We start from the raw sequence: 19155 nt of genomic DNA on the forward strand, positions 1-19155 counted from the left end.
TTAAAAGCTGGATATATAATATATTTTTGCCATATTTTATCAATAGTTTTTATGACTTTTTGCCTGGAGAGTGATCTATAATAGATCGATATGCTAAGCTTGACAGAAAATTTTATATGACTTTTCACATATCTTGTTTAAGTGATATCACTTATATGTGGAATCCAAATGAAAATAAGACAAATTAACTTATTTACAAAACAGAAGTAGACTCACAGACATAGAAAACGAAACTGTGGTTACTGGGGGAGGAGGGAAGGGAGTGGAGGAATAAATTGGGAGTTTGGGACTTGCAGATACTAACTACGATATATAAAATAGATAAACAGCAAGGTCCTACTGTATAGCACAGGGAACTATATTCAAACCTTATAATAGCATATAATAAAAAAGAATCTGAAGAGGAATTATATATACATACATATATATATATATATATATATATATATATATATATATATATATATATCTGAATCACTATGCTGTACACTAGAAATTAGCACAACATTCGAAACCAAATATACGTCAATATAAATAAATAATAAATGAATAAATAAATAAATAAAAGCATACCTTATTTAACATATTCCTCACAGTGATCCAATGAATGTAAGTTGACAAGAGAAACAAAAACTGAGGCTTAGACATTTTCACTGATTTAACCAGAACTATGTAATTAGTAAATATTTTAAGTAGGATTCAAATCCAAGTCAATGACCTCCCTTGGCTTTGCACTTACGTGTTAATCTGTTTAATAATAGCTTTAAGAAACAGAGTATTTGGACATCTTACAATTTTTTTAAAAAGGGATTATATTATAATTAATATAAAGGGGTCAGTTATATGACCTACACTTGACAGTTGAATCTGAGTATATCCTGCATTCTCAGCAATTTAAATATCTTATGAAATCTGATGAAATTACTGGGTTTGGAGAGAAAGAGGAAAGAAGAATAATGCTATAATATTAGATACTGGCAGGCAGACCAAGCTTATATCTTTTTCTTTACTTAAAAATTACAGTATTTTAAACTGCAGGGATGGTTAATGGAGAACTTCCTCTCACTAAAATTCTTTAAGTTTAATTTGTGATGTGCAAAATCAGACTATTTAAAGTTTCCCATGCTTAGCCCTTGATATTGATTGTGCTTTACCTATTAATCATGGCTTATATAATCTTCCTTTGAGATTTATTCTCCTCTTAATTCAGTTTGCTATCTCAGCACCACCTCTGTCACTTGCATTTTACAAATTAATCCTTGTAACTCTCATGGGTTTATTCCTTCAACAACAAAATGGTCAGTTACTCAATGAAAGAAGTTAGAAAGACACGTCAATGGTTATTTTTTATCACATCCTTATATGAAAAAACAAATTTCAAATTAACTTCACTCAATATTTATATTGTCTCTATAGTTTTTCTCTTTTAGTCTACAGAGTTTCCCCCAAATCACATAAGTTTCAGAAACACCACCTGAAGTTATATAGACCTAAACATTCGTGGCTTTGATTTACTCACTGATTACTGTTTATCTGAACTGAAGTTCTAAGTTAGATGGAATCCTATTCTTACTTTCTCATCTGTTCCCAATTAATTCATTTCATAAACAAAACACCTTAATAAAGGCAGAAATTTCTATCCTTAAAAGCTTATTCTAAGTGTTTTCCAATGCTTTCACAATTGCTCAAGTTGCACAGTCTACTGCCTGCACGATTATCAGGAAGGATGATTTTATCATTGATAGACAGATGTTGAAGGACACAGGTGATGGAACTTTTCATTTGTGACAAAAGTTATGGAAACTTACAGCTACTGCGATATAAAATAGGAATTTTTCCAGAGATCAACTTCTGGGTCCCCAAGATGTCTCACCTCAGGTATGTAAGGTGTAAGTGGTATCTGAGGGATAAGTGATTCCATTTACGCAGGGTGAAGATTTGACCAAATTTCTACTCCAGTGCTGTCACTATTCCTCAATAACTTCTGCCTGACTCTCTGTCTTAACTGCTCTAGAGATTGAATTACGTCTACCAGGTGCTGTGCACACAACAATCCAAAACAATTATTTTATATTCTCTTTGAGACTGAATGAAGTGAAAGTTAGTTACCTAAAAGCACTGCTCAGCAGGTCCTGGCTTTAGACCTTTCTTAAGTTCATTCCAGTACTGTCATACAGAAGGTCAAAACTTCAATCAGTTCTAGTTGCTGGCCTGAACACCATGCTAATTGTCAACATAACATGAACTACTTTTCAAATCCAACAATATATTAAAAGGATCATACGCCATGACCAAGTGGAATTTATTTCAAGGACGCAAATGGTTCAACATCCGCAAATAAATCCATGTGTTACATCACATTAACGAAATGGAAGATACAAATTATATGGTCATCCCAATAGTTGAAAAAAGCATTTGACAAAATTCAACACCGATTTATGATAAAAACTCTCAACAAAGTGGGTACAGACAGAACATACCTTGAATAATAAAGGCCAACTATGACAAACTTCTGGCTAATATACTCAATGGTGAAAAGCTGAGAGGATTTTCTCTAAGATCAGAAAAAAGACAAGGATGCCTTTCATTGCTACTTTTATTCAACATATTATTGGAAGTTCTAGCCACTTCCAATCAGGCAAAAAAAGAAATACAAGGCATCCAAATTGGAAAGGAAGACTGTCACAATTTGTGGATGACATGATTTTTGTATCTATCTATCTATCTCCTAAAGATTCTGCCAGAAAACTGTTAGAACTAATAAAACGGATTCAGTAAAGCTGTAGGATACAAAATCAATATGCAGAAATTGGTGGCATTTCTATACACTAATAAACTATCACAGAAACTAAAAACAATCCCATTTCCAGCAGCATCAAAAAGAATAAAATGCCTAGGAGTAAAATTAATCAACAAGGTCAAATAAAGATATTCCATGCCTGGGGACTGAAGGAATAAATACTGTTAAAATGGTCATACTACCCAAAGCAATCTACAGAGTCCAAAAAAAATCCCTATTAAATGTCCCATGACATATTTCACAGAACTAGAACAAATAATTCTAAATTTTGAATGAAACCACAAAAGATCCTGAGTAGCCAAGCAGTCTTGAGAAAGAACAACAAAGCTAGAGGTGTCACCCTCCCTGATTCCCAACTATACTACAAGGCTACAGTAATCCAGAGTATGATACTGGGACAAAAACAGATACGCAGATCAATGAAACAGAAAAGAGCACCCAAAAATAAAGCCATGCACTTATGGTCAATTAGTCTAATGACAAAGAAGGCAAGAATATACAATGGAGAAAAGACAGTCTCTTCAATAAGTGATGATGGGAAAACTGGGCCACTATACATAAAAGAATGAAATTACAACACTCTCTAACACCATATACAAAAATATATATAAACTACATTTTCAGGGATTTATCTAAATTTTGATTAGTCTAACCAATCACTGTGACATCATAATTCTTGCCAGTATCTATTTACAAACAAGAATCAATAGGTCAAGAATATGAATTAAATCTGAATTCTTAATGATATTATTGAGTTACTAAATTAATTAATGCTGGATCTCCCTATTTTAATATGTTATTTTAGAATATGAAGTCACTCTTAACTCACAAACTTTGCAGTGGATCATCTGTTACTTGCACCCAAGTATAACTTATTGATATATTTCCCCAATATTTCCCATTACTTATCCTATTCTTGAATGTACGTTTGGTGGTATTCTTGGTCTTACTCTTTCCTAATTATAAATTTCTAGAACTAAACACATGTCATCTGTGGTTAGGTAATATTTATATTGTTAAACCTCTTGGTATTTACTAAACCAGTGCCCTCCGGAAGTTTGTATTAATATACCCAACATCATTCTATAATCACCAACACTGAGATGATGCTTATTATTACTACTACTTTTTAATCTTGGTCATGGGTAAGTCTCCAGGGCCCCTAAAAAAGCTTTTGCCTCTAAATTTCAACAAAGGCATGCAGTAGATTTTTTTTTCTGAATACATTGGGGCTAAAAACATGATTGACAAAATTATTTTTTAAGTTAAAATCAAACAGATGCCCTAAAAAGTTAACTAAATATTGCAGAATGCAGACATAAAAAAGAAAGTGACAACAAAAATGAATGGGCTTGATTGAGAATCTGATAGTGTATATAAAAAGACTCACACACAAGTAGTGGAATACATCAAAGAATGTAAAAGCGGAGAGAGGAATAAACAGGCATTCATACATAAACAACACTCAAAATGAGTAATTGCAATTACTTTAGAACTATGTTAAAAATGATTCAACATACACGTCTGTAAGCTGTCGAACTGTTAACCATTTAGGTAGTAGAATAAAGACATTTCAAACAGAAAAAGATTCAGAAGAGTTACCTCTTTTGTTCCCTTAGGATATTGCTTGAAGTTTTGCTCCAACAAATTCAAAATATAAGAAATAATGATGCATGGCATCTAAGAGACATAGGTTTTAGGAGACAGTGGATCCAACCTAAGAAACAAAAGAAGAGACATTCCAGTTGGTAAGTCAAGAATGAGCATGGTAAGCATATCATTTTGAGACATGATGGTTATATTGAAAGAGAAAAATAAAAAGAATGTGATCTAAAAGAGTTACAAGTTGACTTCATAGATAGCATCTAAGTACTGGGAAGGGTGAAGTGAGGGGTGGCTCTTTATTCATAAGTTTCCCACCACAAAATTTTTGTTTACTAAATGTGTACATACTTTCATGTGAATAAAATGAAGTAAATATCAGGAATAAGACCCATTTGGTTACAAGTGATTTTTTTAATACAATGTGTTCATAATAATAAATAGAATACTGCACATCATTAAAAATTTCTGCATCCTAAATCACAAGCAAATGTATCTGTACACCTATACACAATAACTAGAAGTCTTACTCATCAATAAATGTAATAGGAACTCACAAGGTTTGTGGAATGAGTGAATAAATCCTCTCATTCACTGAGGACACTGAGCATTTTTACCTTAATGAATTCCAGTATTCTTGAACTATTCTTGGTTGGAGAACAAATTGTTAAGTCAAAAATTCTTGAGAACACATCATGATTTAAGGAAAGTAATAACCAGTGTCATCTTTACTACGGCCCCAGGAAACTAAGCTTTTGAGTTTCAGAAGGAGTTTGTTTAATAAGGCTCAGACCACCACTCTTTCTACTTCTTCCCAACCTCTCTTCCACCCTTGTTGACGTGTCTTTTAATTAGCCTTTTGAACAGCAGACATATAAATCAAAACTTCTCTCACCATGATGAGACAAAGATGATGGATGCATCCATACAGTAATTTAAACTATGGCAGAAGCCCTGCCTGCTTCCAAGTATCTGCTCCAACCAGCCCTATCCAAGTTTATATTTTAAGAGAAGAGTATTATTAAAGTGAACATCCATTTTCAGAAGGCACAGAGAGATACCTGAGTCACTTCACATTATCTCAAATGCAAACATTTGTTTCTTAGTTTAGAATAGGCAGAGAGCAGTCTAATCTGATCTGGAATATATATATACACACACACACACACACACATATATATATATACACACATATATATATACATATACATATATATACACATATACATATATACATAGAGAGAGAGAGAGAGAGAGAAGGAGGGGGAGGGAGGGGGAGAGAGGGAGAGAGGGAGAGAGGGAGAGAGGGAGAGAGGGAGAGAGAGGCAGAGAGAGGGAGAGAGAGGGAGAGAGAGGGAGAAATTTGTGATTTTCCTGCTGCCCAAAAAGGAGGTTGAGGTGGGCAGTCAACTAAGTCCGGTGGTGGTGGGCAGGAGAGAGCTGAAATCTTCACATACGTCTATCTTGAAAAAATAATTTGGTAAGAAAAGAGGGGAGAATTTGAAAATACGTGTGTGTGTATATATATATATATATATATATATATATATATATATATATATATATATATATATATATATACACACACACACATATATGTATGTATAAGTATAACTGAACCACTTTGCTGTACACCTGAAAGTAACACTGTAAATTAGCTATACTTCAATAAATATAAAATTTGAAAAAAGAGAGGAGAGGAACATAAATACAAATTATGCTTAATTCCAAATTTCCCTGGGCTTTAGCATTTGCCCAGGGATGTGAAGTGGAAAATGAAAGAAGAAAATATGGAAGGAACAGCAATAACTGGAATTTCCTTGAAAGATTTGGAGAAAAGTCGCCCAAGGGTTGATTTTTGGAAAGGCTACACTGGTCTGAGTCAAGAAACTCAGGTTCTTGATTTACTGGTACAGTGTTTCAATGAAAGGGACATAAACAAAAGTAAATAAAACCTTAAAATACAAGCTCTTCCCACCTGTGACTATACGCTCAAACATTCACCTTGCTTTGATGCAACAAGCTCTGTAGGGGCTGAGACTACAAGGGCATTAGGTGATGAAGTGAGGGTACCTAGGCAGCTCCTTATCATTTAACCAGAAAATTAAATGGAAAAGTTAAAAACAAAGCTGTTAGTGGGAGAAAAGCACTCAATGTCATTTTTGCCTATTAAAATAACATGCTCCTCAACAAAATAAACATTTTCTACCAAAACAAACAAACTAGTACTTAATCAGCAGAATAAGCTGCATGAGCATTTTGCAAACGGTACACATGGTGTCTTCAGTATTTACATGCTTCTGTACCTGTGTGAAACATTCTTTCATTTTTGCCAAAGGAATTGTTTTTCCCTTTCTATTTAGTCATGGTGGAATATCATTCCAAAGAGTCAGAAATAAGAAAAATTTACTTTTTCTCCATATAATCATCCTGTTTAATGACACTGCATTGTGTGTTTTTACAAAGAAACCTCACAGATCAGTCTGTGTTCCAAGCCATCTGATAAACTGAGTGTCTTCAAGTTTTTTCTTATAGACTAATTTAGCAATCTTTCACCAGATATGTACATAGTATCAATAAAAATACTTTTTTTTTTTTTTGCTTTCTTGAGTTTGGCAGTACTGCATACTCACACTTTCAATGGGATATTTCCCCATTTGTAATGAATTAACATCGTACATCATGATGAGTGAGAGAGAAAATTGGCTGGAGTAAAATAAGTCAATAAACATTTACTGTTAGAACCACGTTAAAAATATGACATGAGAGATTCTATTGCATAAAAGCCATAAAGGAGATGTGTACAGGCTGAAGTTTGCTATTATTTCTTTTTTATACTTTCTCATATACTGAAGAAGAATGGGAGTCATATGAAATTATTTGGAATTACTGGCAAATACCTTCAGAGAAGGGGAATGCAACACTTCTTTACATGGTTTGCAGTGTGTATCTGGGGAATTTGTTTTCTAAAAATAGTTCATTTTTGAGAGATGCAAAAAGTGATCTACAGTTTTTTGACCAGTCTAAACATTATTAAAATTCCAAACAATTAAATTAGTAGCTTTTAGGAAGAAACTGCACTACAAAATTTTCTAAGACTCGAAGAAACAGCAACCATCCTTATACATAGCAGTCATCAACAGAAAACCATAAAATCTTTGAAATACAAAGTAACCCAGACATCATTAAACTGTTTTCTCCTCTTTATACCATGCTGTGTTACTCACTCAAGCAGGGACATCTGATACTCTATTAAGGGCAAAAACCACAGAGATGCACGTATTCTAGACTCATGCAACACCACCTACTTAGTAGCTCTGCCCAAGTATTCAAAAGGCATCTCAGACTTAACATTCCCAAAAAGACTTGTCATCTCCCCCAAAGCCCGCTTCTCTTGAAATCTTCTCCATCTTGATTACAGCCACACCACTCTTATGATGTTTAGGCTAAAAATCCTGTTGTCATCCTTGATTCTTTTTGTTCTTTTATAACCAATGTTCAATTTGACAGCAAACCCTTTCAGCTCTACTTTCAAAATATACTTAGAATTCAACTAATAATTTACTACAGCCACCAGAGTGACATGTTCCAAGCCAACATCATTCCTAGTCTGGATAATTGCAGTGGCCTCCTAATTTGTTCCCAGCTTGTCTTGACCCAAATGTTTATTCCCTATGGAGCTTCTGGTGGACATCAATATACAGATATATGGACATGTAGCTTTTAAAATGCCAATCATATGATCACATTTCTGTGCTTCAAAACCCATTTATGGCTTCCCATACCACTCAGCGAGAATAAAACTCATGACAGCATCCTACAATGTACCACAAGGTTTATACTTTTCTTCTCCAACCCAATTACCTCTCTGACCTCACGCCCTATTATCATTCCCCGTGTTAATTCTGGTTTAGTGCCACTGGATCTTTGCTCTTCAAACACACTGGGCAGAGTACGTCTAAGGGCTTTTGTATGTACAGGTGTTATACAGTTTTTGGATGTCATGTCTAGAAAGCTCTTCTGTCAGTAACACCCACACTCTCCTCCTAGGCTTCGTTCCCCAGAAGCATCCTCTAATAACCATCTTAATTAAAACTGAAGCCTCATCACTCTCTTCAGTAACTCCATTCCCTGTTTCTTACTTTGTTCTCAACTATAACACACTGATATCTAACATCATACCTTTTTACTTAATCACTTTTATTTGGTGTCTTTTTCCCCCCAGTAAAATATAAAATTCGTAAGAGCTGCACGGTTTGCATTTTACTTCTCTGTTTTATCTTCAGAGCACAGTAAGTGGAATAAATATTCAGTGAACGAATAAATAAATGAATGAGTTTCATGAGTCCTGTTTTGCCAAAATCATTGATGAATAAAGTAGCCAATTAGCTATAATTGTCCAAGCAGATCACACCATAACACAGGAGTCAGGATATAGCTTTTCTAATCTTTAGAGAATCTTACACCTCTATGTTTTATGATTTGGGGGGACAGGGCACAGATTAAGCAACAGGAAGAAATGATAGAAGTGTTTACTTTCTCTTTTCTTCCCTTGCAGGTGGTGAGAGCACAGGAAGTACAGGTGATGCTGCAGAAAAACAGTCCTGCCTCGCAGCAGAGTGCAGTGGACCACAGGAAGCCGGCGTACTAAAGCCCTGGCTGTGTCTTCCTCAAGGCCGAGTGACAACCATCCCAGGGGACCCGCGAGGGGAAGACCTAGGGCTGCCCTTGAAAAAACGTGATCGCCAACTGATAACCACGTTTATGAATCTCATACAGTGAATGTTAAGTTTGATGACAGGATGGTTTGGCCCTGCGGGTAGTGCTTGTGAGAAGAATACCTCCTACCTCTGAGGAGCATTGTTGAAATTCTATTCCTGTCACAGTCAGTACCCACATACATTTCACTGAACACTCTGAAACACTCTGAGGACTTACCATGTTATCAGTCTCAATGCAGTTTTTAATCTGCTGTGCACAGATAAAGATTTGAAACAGCAGGAGTCCTTAAGGCTACGGGCACAGAGGAATAAAAGCAGCGAAGAGCTTGTGTGAGTGAATGTGTGTGTGCTAAAGGGCAGGAAACCAGAAAGAAGAAGCAGGAAAATCATTTGCCTTCTCAGTCATTTTCATTCAAAAATATATGGTTTGTGAAAATTGATTTGCTTATCTATGTAGAAGCTTTACATTTGCAGAGTCTCAAATTCCTCTGACTTTTAAAAATAGCACTATGACAGTATGACTTTATCGTAAGACTGAAGAAAAAAGACACCTGATTTCCTATCATGAAAGCTAAGTGAGTGGATAAAAGTGTGTAATTGAGTAAATGAATTTGACAAAAATGGGACTTCACAGAAGGAACAATCAGTGTTTTTCACTTTCACACACTGCCAAGTAACACGTCACCTTTAGGAAGGGAAGTGAGCTGGTGCACAAATGGCCAGTCCCGTATCATGTAGCAAATCTTATTCCTGCCTTGATACCATAACATTAATTCCTCAATACTTGATAAAAACATCAGTAAACAGACAACTATCCAGTATCAATGGAAAGAAGCTGATTCGTAGTCATGAATTAGGAAAATGCACAATAATTGTTGTGACTTGCCTCTTGCTTTTTCATAAAAACAAAACAAAACAAAAGCCACATGTCTGAACAGAGATGTTGAATTTAGGACCTCTGTGATTAGCAGATAACAGAGCAGGGCATTCAGATGGTGAAATACTTGGTACAAGGTAAAAACAAACATACAGAACAAAACCTAGGCCAGGAGACTATACTCCCAAACGAATTCGAGGGAATAAAGCACCGAGGGGTTGTATGTATATGATAATTTAGAGGACAGCAGAAAATAGCACAACCAAAAACATGATTAAAAACGAATACGCCCAGCAGGTGATAAAGTGGTTGTAAAGATCAATGTGTTCCATGTGAGGCACTAATACTTCCTCTAATTGAACTTAAGCTACAGGGATGCTACAGTTTTTGTGTTTTTTTTTTAATTTAAATATAGGTGATTTACACATGTTAGTTTCATGTGTATAGCAAAGTGATTCAGTTACATGTGTATATATTTTTTTCATATTATTCTCCATTATAGGTACTGACAAAATTGACTGCAATTTAATGCAACAGCAACAACAACAACAACAAAAAGCGGGAATACAATGAATTTCTCTTGAGGAACTGTCTTATATTCTGCTCTATAAGGGTTTGTGTGTGACGTGACAGTATTTTACTGTATTAGAGGATAGTATGCAAGGCAAACTCATGGTCAGTCCCTGAAGTGGGAAAAATCTTTAGTTTCTGAGCACAATCTATAATTTGCATTTGATTCTGTTAATTCTAGGATGAGGTAATTATAGCATGCTGTATACAATTAAAGCTGAGAAATAATTTCTTTCTACATACTAACAATGCACAAATAGAAAAAGATATCAATTAAAGCCACACTGAGAAAGTCAGTGACAACTTAGCATAAGAAAAAAGTTATTTTACATTGGAGGTAGAGGGTGACTGCAGTTTGAAGATGATGTCAGATTTTGGACATGATAGGGAAGAAATGAAGAATAAAAAAAAGTTTATATATAATAGCTTAAAATGGAATAGAAAGCTGAGTTTCTTATCTCGGCTCCATTAATCTACAGGAACATATCATGCAAACTCATCACACAATACTTTGTATTCATCTGTAAAACGGGGGGGTAGGGTGGGGAATGACATTCTTACTCAGTGCCCAGGGAAACCAAACCATGGGACTCAAAAAAGAATCTCCTGGAGCATTTCTAAATAGAAAGTGTTATACAAATAATAAATTTAAAAGATATTAGGAAGACTTGAATGATGGGCAAGGCAGAGATGAACCACCCCATCTGGACTAAAAGCAAAGTGATGAAAAATAAGTCTTTTCTACAAAATCTTAGAAATTAACTTCTAGGTTACAAGGGTTTTAGTTTAGAACTTTTTGAAACCAAAATTTCATCTTAGTGCCTCAGAGTCTAGAAAATCATTACAATAATGCATCTGCCAGATAATCTTTTGTGTTCATCCTGCACTTCATGACCTGGATGGTACAGTGCATCACCATTTTACCACTGTTTAAGTTCTTACTGGTTGGTTGTTGAGGTCACCATGTGCCTCTATTTACATACACATTTTGAGTTTATTTGTGTTTGTCAAATAAGAATGTATTTTCATGGCTTAATCAACGAACAATACTTAAAACTGTTTAGAGAGTGCTGGCATATGTTTTGGGTCTGAAAAAATAAAATGTATACCTTAAAAAAATTTGATAGTTGCCTCCATTTAATTCATTATCCCTTCATTTACAAAAGCAAATTAATGAACGTGGCAGCACTAATCACAAAATTCGTCATTATTCCTAAACAAAGCTTTAATACGACATTTTCCATGACTTATTTGAGATAGCTTATCACAAGATTTATGAGCAGTTCTGCCACACAAAAACTAAGACCTTTACAGTCTGGGTTCTGTCACCCTCCAATATTCTCACTAATACAACTTCTATTTATTATTTGTACTCCTTTCCAAGCCACTATCAATTTCTTCCTGTACTTTTGCTTCCTTCATCTTTTTACCATATGAAAAGCCCACCTCCCTAACACTTAATTCAATATTTGTACCCCTACTTCATTAAGCTGTTCATCTCTCTACTCTCATCTTTCACAGATACTACTGGGCTTTTCCAATGAGCATCAAGGTAATAATACATTATTAAAATATGTTTTCTTGTATTGCCAAATATTTCTGTAAACAATGATTCAACTTCTTTACTTTAATTGCAATTTTATTTTCTTTCAGCTCTGCTCCCTGGAGTGTGTTCTTTTTTCTAACTTTCCTAGTCATTAAAATACTCGGTAGATTCCCATGCTAACTGTATACCATATTTCCACCACCCTCAACGAGCACTTTTTGAAGTCACTAAGCCAATAGGCACATGAAAAAATGCTCAATATCACTAATTATCAGAGAGATGCAAACCAAAACTACAATGAGGTATCACCTCACACCAGTCAGAATGGCCGTCATTCAAAACTCCACAAATGATAAATGCTGGAGAGGCTATGGAGAAAGGGGAACCCTCCTGCACTGCTGGTGGGAACGCAGTTTGGTGCAGTCACTGTGGAAAACAGTATGGAGATTCCTCAAAAGACTTACCGTATGACCCAGGAATCCCACTCCTGGGCTGGCTTATATCCAGAAGGAACCCTACTTCAGGATGACACCTGCACCCCAATGTTCATAGCAGCACTATTTACAATAGCCAAGACCTGGAGACAGCCCAAATGTCCAGAACAGATGACTGGATAAAGAAGAGGTGGTATATTTATACAATGGAATACTACTCAGCCATAAAAACCAACAACATAACGCCATTTGCAGCAACATGGATGCTCCTGGAGAATGTCATTCTAAGTAAGTAGGCCAGAAAGAGAAAGAAAAATACCATATGAGATCACTCATATGTGGACTCCAAAAAGAAAAACAAAAAAAAACCTAAATACAAAACAGAAACAGACTCCCAGACATAGAATACAAACTTGTGGTTGCCAAGGGGGTGGACGGTGGGAAGGGATAGACGGGATTTCAAAATTGTAGAAAGGTTAAACAAGATCGTACTGTATAGCACAGGGAAATATACACAAGATCTTATGGTAGCTCACAGAGAAAAAAATGTGACAATGAATATATACATGTTCATGTATAACTGAAAAATTGTGCTCTACACTGGAATTTGACACAACATTGTAAAATGATTATAAATCAATAAAAAATGTTAAAAGGAAAAAAAAGAAATCACTAAACCTTAAGTCCAGCTTCTTCGCCTATGGTGTCAATGACAGACACTCAGAATTCAGCTCCTCTCCTTGATGGCTTCATCAGCAAGCTGACAGCTTCCACTGGCATCTTGCTCAAGTTTTACAACTTCAGTATCAGCAGCAATAACCCTTCTGCTACCTGAGATCAGACTTCCTCAATTACTTCTACCTATTTTGAGGCCATTTTTACACCACTTAATTCACCTTCTCCTAGAGAAGGGCTATGCTTTTCATCATGTTTGGAAATGATCCTTCTCAATGAGCTCACATATGGCACCCAACAAAATCACATACTTAGTTAATCTGTCCTTTACCTTTATTGTGATTTCCTATCCTATCTCTCTTTCCAGTCCTCAAGTAACTAGCTTGTCCATTACACTAATTGACTGACTGCTTGTTTAATTGATTCAGTTAATTATTATTAACTGATTGTTGCTGATACTGTACTAGATTAACATTTGAGGAATTGAAGACAGAAATAAAGATTGATAAACATGGTACCTTTCCTTAGGGAATTTAATTCAGTTAAGTTCTAGGAAATACAGTTTCATTAATTAGCTGGATATCCACTATGCACCAGAACAAAAATGTAGCAATGCCACTGGAGCTCAACAGTGAGCCTAAGGTCTCTGTCCAGAATCCCAGCAAAAAATGCGTGTGGAGGATATAAAAGGATCCAGAAGTTTCGTGTGGAAATGTAGAGGTTACTAAGACAGGCTGAAAAAGATCAAAAGAAGAATTTAATAACTCGGGACAAAGAGTCTGCACCATAACATCTAGAAGTAGAGGTCAGAGTACTGCCCCACAAAGACCAGCCAGGAAGTCACATCGCAGTGGCCACCAGCACAGGATCTGGACTACACCAGCTACAGCACAGCAAAGAGGGGAGGTGAAACCAACAGGAGATTCAAGGCCTTATTCCTTGTTCCTATGAGACCACTGCACAACTTAGTATGTCTTGAGGTCATCTTGAAAATCAGAAAACAGGATGAGGGCATTTGAAAGGCAGGATATTAACCTAAAAGTGACCAAACTGTTAATACAGATTTTCATATTTGTAGATACTGTGATACCATATATTGGCATGTTAAACTGCATTTTACTTCTCCATTGAAAACCACCAGCAAGGTGTAAAGGTGTGAACACATTTGAATCTTTTATAGAAAAAAAACCACTAAATTTCTTACGCATGAATGAGGAGTGTTATGAACAAATTTATAATTCTGCTATTGCTATGAATTTTCTCTTCAATGTATATCTCTGTACTATGTTATCAGTAAAACTAGTATAAAATAAACATTTTTCTAAGACATACCAAAATTTGTATTATCAGTTGTATACTGTCTTTCTAGTCACCGGACACTTTCTTACTGGTTGACATCTCTTCAGAGTAGCAGCTCATTTGGAATTAGCTATAAAGTCATTATCTAAATGCCGTTAAGAAATGTAGTTACACTCCTCTGTGGCCACACCTCGGATTTCTCATAATGTCATCTCTTTCAGCATAACTGTCTACTGTTGACATTTCTGCAGCCATGCATTTTTTTAGCTTTAAGGGAGAATTAGTGATATCCCATCTGTGAACTAACACTCAGAAAAAACAAAAAGATCTGTTAAGAAAACTGGGGTTTGCAATAATGATAAAGTTCATCAGAAGCATCAGCAACAGCAACAGCAACCACAGAACTGCCCTGCCATCAATAACAGACTCAATCTGTGCCAGGAACAGTGTAAAATGTTTAACATGTTAACTTCACAGCATATACAGGAGATAGAAATGATTAATACTGTTTCCCACACACAGAAACCAGAAATGGAGACTAGGTACTTGATCAAGATATCATAGGTTAAAAATAGACATCAAAGCTAACTCATGCTGACTTCAGTCTATGATTTTGAGAATTCTGTTTTAAAACTGGCTCCTGGAATATCAGCAGATGCCTGAGTTTGATGAACACAATCGAGGATGATGTTATAAAGTTTGTGAGGCAGATGCAAGTGAAGTATCATTGTTTTTGTTGGATTACTGCTCGAAAATTTTTTGAACAAGCAACAGCCTTCATTTTTCAGGGAAAATTTTGAATATTCCAGAAGGAAATGCTATGGCTCTGTACCTTGAGGACTATTAGTGGCTTCTAGCTTGAAGTTGGAACGACATAAAATGTTTTATAATGAGTTTTTAAAAAAGCAAAACATCACAACAGCTGGCATTTATATCCTAAAGACCGAGGCAGGGAAACATTTTAAATATAGCAAAACATCATTTGGATTTTGAAAACAACATAGGAAGATGTGACAAAGAGATTCATTCTATGTGTTTTAATTATTGACATTACAATTATTCATGAAATACGCCACTGTTGTTTGACACTGTAGTTAGGAGTGTCAACAAATTTGTTATGAAGTGCCAAAATGCAAATTGATTATGTTAATGATCACCGTATGAGAAAAGGTGGTTTGAAAAATTATCAAAATAATCTTACAAATGTTTTAAAAAAAGGAGAAGGCCAGGCCCCCTTTAAATTTCTATTTAAAAACAATGCTTATATTACTAATTTTGGTTCACTGAGTATCTCTGCTGTGGTAGAGGTTTATTTCTCAAACATCTTCATCACCCTCATTCATCTTCCAAATTTAATTATGCCACTATTTTTAGTTAAAACAAGTCACAACGTTTACCTTGATGTGACAACATAAACTGTTTCCTCTGCCAATGCAGGAAGAGTTCTGTAACTACTGTTCGTTTCCTGTAAAGCCTCTTCCTGTGATTTCTTTCCCAATTCCCTCTTAACTTGAAATGCCTGTCTTAAATTGTTCTAAAAACTCAAAAAAGATATGGAATCTATTGAGTACTCCTTATTTACCAAACTCCTACCTCTCTCCGGGAAATTGCAATCCTCCTTCAATCCTGACTGATGGGCATCTTTAGTTCTTTTAAAGCAACTGGAACCCTGGTGTCATTTTATTTGCGATCTTCTCTTTCACAGTTTAATTTTTTATGTAATTAAGGATGTAAACAACTTCCTAAGATAAAATGTGTAGAAAGAAGTTTTCTGATTCCTCTCACATTTGAAAATATTATTTGGGCTCAAAGTTAATTGGAGATACCGAGTATTTAACACCTGGTTTAAAACAGGCTCTCAGAATTTAACACACTGTTGTCACCTGAAATCCAGTGCTGCCGATGACAATGCCTATGTGAATTCAATTCCCATTCCTTTGCAAGTAACTATTTTCTTCAAACCTCCTCACTCGCCTTCCTCTTGTCAGAGAAAAAACTTCTAAATTTCTTTCAGTGTTCTGGAGTTTTACAGTTGTTTATCAGTTTCAGGATTTATATCTCCATTTGTTTTCCTGGGCTTAGGGATGCTACTTCTGCATGAAGACACGTTTCTTCATTTTGCTCTTTCTAGAACCCCTATTTGACGTACGGCGGACACTTTACACTGATTTTCCATGTCCTCTATCATCATTCCCCTTCTAGTTTCCACCTGATACTCATTTTTACTTTCCTGACATAGTCCATTTGCCCTTTCTATTGTTTCTCAGCAACCATTCATTTTCACTTTCCAGTACTTCTCTGGCTCTGTATCTCATTTTTTTCTTTTGAAAAGCATTATACTTTATTTGTATATAACAGCTTCTCAAATTCCTCTGAAGATACTCATTGGAGGAAGATTTTATTTGTGTACATATCTTGTTCTCTCTGTCATGTTCTGGACTTTCCTCAAATGTATGGCATATTCAACAATGAGATGATGAAAGAATGACCCAGGAGCACAGTGATGGGGATTCAATGCTTCAGTGTGTTATTGAAAGAGGGAGCAGGGGTTGCCTAAATGCCTAAGTATGAAGAATTTTTTTTGCCCTGGGGCCATGCACTTTCTCTTTTCCTGGGTAGCAGACATCAGTTTTCTATGTGAAAGCTCTCCATCAGTGTTGGAGGGGAGAGGTCTACTGTTCTAAATACTGTTTCATTTATACTGATTTTTTCCTTGACATTTCTGAATATGGACCTTCTCCAAAGTTATCCATGGGAGCATGTCTTACTTTTGGTTTCATCTTTCTCTTTAAGAACGTGGGCTACATCTTCCTCTGCCCTCCATCTTTGGCTCACTGATTGGCTAACTTAAAATCTTGTTGAAATGGTTGCCTCCCAGGGGCACCCCACTTATTCTTTCTTTTGTTGTGACATTATATCCTTTTACTTCTTTTATTTTCATCTTAATTGTGTATTCAGAAAATGAAAAGAAACTTATGTGATCAATTTATCTTCTTGAATCAAAATTTTCAACCCTATCATTTGGAAAAGTAATACACAACTTGATACAGAAAAACATGTGTAGCTTATGGCTTTTCAGATCCAGTATTACAATGGTCTAAATTATTTTTTATTTATCTAAAAATACTTCTAAGTTCTTAGAGAAATGTCAAACAGCACAACTATTATCTGAATATGCCTGGCACTGAAATGCAGTGGGTTATTTCCCAAATTAAGCTACCGTCATGTGAACTCATGAGTTCATATGTGTGTTTATTTGCAAACTCGGCATGTCGAGTGCTTTAGATTTTTTAGAGAATTTAGAGAATTTTTAGAATAAAATATTTTAGAACTTGGAGACTTAATGGTGATTTAGCTCTGTCTCTTCATACAAGAGGTAAAGGAATAGTGGATATCAGAGAAGACGGCTACTCCAATTCACAAGACATCAGTAACAGTCTCCAAAGCTATGTCTTCTCATTTCTAATTATACTGCCTTCTATTCTGTAAAAGTTTGTATTAATATGAAAATTACCCAGTTTAATCACAGTTTAATTCATTCATAAAGTCTAAATCCCCTCTGGTCAGAATTCTAGTGGATGACAAATAAACCAATTTTAATATTTCCTCTTTAGATATGAACTAATTTTTTTAAAGCAGAAATGCATTAAATGCCCACATTGATTAATATTATACATCCACTACAAATTAGACTCAGTGCTTGTGATATGCAAAAAGTAAGTGTTATAAAGTATTTTGAGGCCACTGTGATAGATGCATATCCTGGGTACTAAGGGGAACAACAGACCTGTTTTTCTGTATTTTTAATACTAGAGTTATCCTTAATTGATTAACTCAAAAATACCAATTTTTAAAGATCAGTATGAAGATTTTTCGAGAACTTTTTACATCTTTAATTACTTCCTAATTTAATAATATACTTAATTTAGGAAATAATATGGTTACACCTAGGAATGCTACAAAAATCAAAACTATTATATTTTCATGTGTTGTACCTATAGACTTTTCATTTATTACTTGTTTTTTTGATGCACTCTATTTAATAGACTTTTTCAGAGCAGTTTTAGGTTTGTATCAATATGGAGCAGAAGATACAGAGATTTTCCATATGCCCTCTGCCCCAACACATGCATAATCTTCTCTATCATCAACACCCCCACTAGACTGGTACATTTGTTACAACTGATGAAGCTACACTGACACATCCTTACCATCCAACTCCACAGTTCACCTTTAGGTTAACTCCTGCTGTGTTACATTCTATGACTGAAATTTTTATATAAATAAAAACTTCTAATAGAAAAGTTGCAAAAATAATGTAAGCTATGTCCATATACTTTTCTCCAGATTCCTCACCTGTTTACATTTTGCCCATCATATTTAGCATCCTTCTCTCTCTCGAACGACTGGAGAGTAGTGTAAAAACATCATACTTCATTACCTCCTAAATTCCAGACATCCTCTAACATAGTTATCTAACAATTGTACAATTATTAAAAATTACAAAATTTCTCAGTATTGTAATAGTATTATCTAATGCATGGTTTTCCCTCTGTATATATACACACACATATACATAATGTACATATACTCAACTGATTAACTCAAAATAGCAATTTTTAAACATCAGT

The 19155-nt window shown here is 35.1% G+C and overlaps 1 long non-coding RNA gene across 2 annotated transcripts in view; it reads right to left on the bottom strand.

Annotated features, from left to right (window-relative positions):
- Window positions 1-19155, bottom strand: part of LOC123614502 (uncharacterized) — a 455655-nt gene that overhangs the window by 118889 nt on the left and 317611 nt on the right. For both annotated transcript variants that reach the window (XR_012508250.1, XR_012508249.1), the window contains exon 5: window positions 4403-4517. This is a non-coding gene — a long non-coding RNA (uncharacterized LOC123614502). The remainder of the gene's footprint in view (window positions 1-4402; window positions 4518-19155) is intronic.

This window comes from Camelus bactrianus, chromosome 7 (assembly GCF_048773025.1).
Source record: "Camelus bactrianus isolate YW-2024 breed Bactrian camel chromosome 7, ASM4877302v1, whole genome shotgun sequence".
In the NCBI taxonomy this organism is placed as follows: Eukaryota; Metazoa; Chordata; class Mammalia; order Artiodactyla; family Camelidae; genus Camelus; species Camelus bactrianus.